The sequence below is a fragment of the Magnolia sinica genome, chromosome 3 (assembly GCF_029962835.1).
Source record: "Magnolia sinica isolate HGM2019 chromosome 3, MsV1, whole genome shotgun sequence".
Lineage (NCBI taxonomy): Eukaryota > Viridiplantae > Streptophyta > Magnoliopsida > Magnoliales > Magnoliaceae > Magnolia > Magnolia sinica.
In genome coordinates, this window is record NC_080575.1 from 81,800,205 (window position 1) to 81,803,475 (window position 3,271).

The 3,271-nt window shown below is 40.4% G+C and overlaps 1 non-coding gene across 1 annotated transcript; it reads left to right on the top strand.

The window, feature by feature from the left end:
- The first annotated feature begins 704 nt into the window (after window positions 1-704).
- On the top strand, window positions 705-811 carry LOC131241834 (small nucleolar RNA R71). The gene has a single exon (XR_009169402.1). It is a non-coding gene; the product is annotated as a small nucleolar RNA R71 (small nucleolar RNA).
- Window positions 812-3,271: the final 2,460 nt, after the last annotated feature.

Consider the following 3,271-nt stretch of genomic DNA (forward strand, 5'->3'; position numbering starts at 1 on the left):
GAGGTTGAGTAGGAAGCATCCCTTTTCCCCCAATTATTAACTGCAACTCTATTATTTGAATAGATGACATAAGTGATCCTAAAGTCGATCTGATTTCCTGGTTGAGTAGCTCTTGGTCTCGAATATGTTTTTGAACCGGATCCTTTTGAGGTTTCACTTGATTTGGAATTTGATTGAAGAAACCTTGAGGGGTAGCCGTTTGTCCATTCCTCCAACTGAAGTTTGGATGATTTCTCCAACTAGGATTGTATGTATTGGAGGTAGGTCCATTGAAAGGTCTTTGATAATTGTTCACGGCACTGGATTCCTCATTCAGTAACCCTCGAAAGGCAGGTATTGTTAGATAATTTTCAATTGTGTGAATGTTGCCATCACAAATACCACAAACAGTTTCATTAACTTTATTCTTCTTTAATTCCATGGCCTCGTATTTCCTTATGAGATTAGTCACTTTAGAATTGATATCATCGTCCTCTTTTAGGAGATACATTCCACCCCTCTCCTTAGATTGAGTCGGCCTAAACATGGTGCTTGATTTTGGGTATGTGTCCCATGATTGTGCATTTTCAGCAAGTCTATCCAAGTAGTACCACATATCATCGACATTTTTATTCATGAATTCCCCATTGCCCATTGTCTCAATCAATTGGCGCATGGAAGAAGTCAGACCATCATAAAAGAAGTGTGTAATGTGCCACGTTTCGAAACCGTGTTGTAGGCATCAACTGAAAAGATCTTTGAACCGCTCCCAACATTGGAAGAATGTTTCATCCTCCTTTTGGGCGAAGTTCATGATTAACTTTCTAAGGGTGTTCGTTTTATGATGTGGAAAAAATTTCTTTATGAACTCCCTTGTCATATCATTCCATATGCCAATAGATCTAGGACGTATAGTGAATGCAGCTACGTCTTAGCTTTCTCTTTCAAAGAAAAGGAAAAGAGTTTCAGCTTGACTATGTCATTAGACACGTTAGGAAATTATAAAGCGGTTATGATCTTATCAAACTCTTTCAGGTGTAAGTATGGATTTTTTGACTCAAGCGCATGAAATTTAAGAAGGAGTTGAATCACCCCTGGCTTGATATTCATGTGTCCCATATTTTCAGGAAAAACCATGCATGAGGGCGTGCTTACCCCCGCTGGTTGTAAATAATCTTGTAAAGTAGGAGGTGGGGGTGCTTGATGCACCTCATTCTCATCCTAGACTTCCCCAATCCGAGGTTGAGGTTGTTGATGTAGTAATAAACTCGGTGAGACCGAGGTCGAATCCCAAGGGACTGAAACCTGTACGTAATCTGAAACTAAGTAGAACTAGAACTAGACTAAGATGAAATCTAAATCAAGTGTAATTTGAGGAATAATGATGAAATAATTATCTAAAACTTAAAGAATTCAGGAAAAGGAAACTAGGGATTCAGAGGATCCACTTGTAGAGATCAGGGAGATCTTATGCTTATTTCAAGAATTCAACTGAACTTAGAGTCCCATCTTCATCCAGTGAAGGGTGTAACCATGGAAACCAAACTGAACTTCCTTTGATCAAGTTTTCAACAGATAAAAGGTATATGAATTAGAATAGATTCCATCACCAAACCATGCCCAGGAGAGAAGGCAAACAACAGAATTAAACTAATTAACAACCAATCATAAGATGTATGAAAGTTAGGAAGGGTACCGTCATCCGACCATGCCCAAGAGACGATGGTGAACAATAGGGCTTCCCGACGTCATAATCAAAATAAGGAAAGGGACATGCTCAAAGCTATTGTAGACCCATTGTCATTTTAGTCACAACAGACCATTAAAAACTAAAAATATTCCCTTAATTAAACCAAAATCAACATCAGTTCAGCCTAAACAAAAGGCACAAGCAAAAAGTTCTCCCATCACGCTACAAGCTTCACCTCTTAGCCCTAGCTAAGAGGTTTAGCCCAACATGATTAGACTAGCTCTTAAAATATCATAACAAAAATAAACAAGAAGTAAAAAAAATCTCTAAACAAACTCTAACTCCTGTGCAGACGTCCCAGCTTCCCTGGAAAATTCAATACCCCTTCACGTTCTCTCTCTTTCTTTCTTATAGGCTGCCGAGAGTCGGTGGGTGGGAGCTGTCGGTGGAAACTTGCAGCGAGCGTTTTCTTTACACACAGCAGGTGCGGAAGTTTTACACACTCGCTATGCTGAAAGTGGGGCCCACTTTACTGCTGGTTTGAGAAATCCACACCATCCACTGCATTCCTCTCGAAAAAACCATTCGGGTATCGATGTTTTTGTAACGTCCTGAAATTCGGGGGTCGAGAATATCTCAGCTCCCGAGTTCCAAAACATCACTTATGCAACATATTTAATGATGGATGTATGTTGACTGTATTAGTGCATAAAACATGGAATAGATTAAGCCAAAACACAGATATAATCCAAGGATAAGTGAAGAAAGCAAGCGGAAGACTTATAGAAATATATGTGTACAAGTGCAAATCCCTGAAGTACATATACAAACCAGGTCGTAATGTAAGTGTTTCTATCAAAATTACAAGTATCAAGTTACATCATTTAAATCCCAAAAATAATCACAGCATCTCGTGCATCAGACCAAGGCTCGCTAGAACCCGTCTGAAAACTGCATATAAGAGAAAGCAGCCTCATCATCATCCATCTCCCGCTCTGCCTCAGAAGTCGCATCCACATCTGCAACATCAGAACCTAAGACAGAGTCTGGTGGGTGTTTAACACCGCCCCAGAACGTGGGAGTGAGTGATCAACTCAGTGGAACAATAAGGCACTGGTTAACATGTTATCAGTTCAATCAAGCAGTAATGATAAAGCATAACAAATAAATAAGTCTTAAGTACTCTTTTTAATGCAAGGATGTATACAAAATGATGCGTGCCCTCACGCGTACACCCTCAGCGTCTTCATCTTACGTTACGCATGACACCACCTCAAAGTGCGCCACATCTACAAAGCACATGCAAATGCGGTGCATGGATATGATTACCAAGTTGTTATTAGTCCTTTTCATACAGCAGGATTGGGAAGCTAAGATACCTTCCTCATATCACCATCCAAACAATGATCCATTCTAGGGTCGTCAGTCCTAGACATCTCATACGATCATATGGTTTCAGGTCGTAGCAAAGGGCTCGTCACCAATCAATGCACGCCTTTCATACCTTTATTACCACAGTTCAGCTCGTCACCTCATTGCGGTATCCAGGTATGCTCGAGGTCACTACAAAGGGCTCGTCACCAATCAATGTAGGCCGACAGC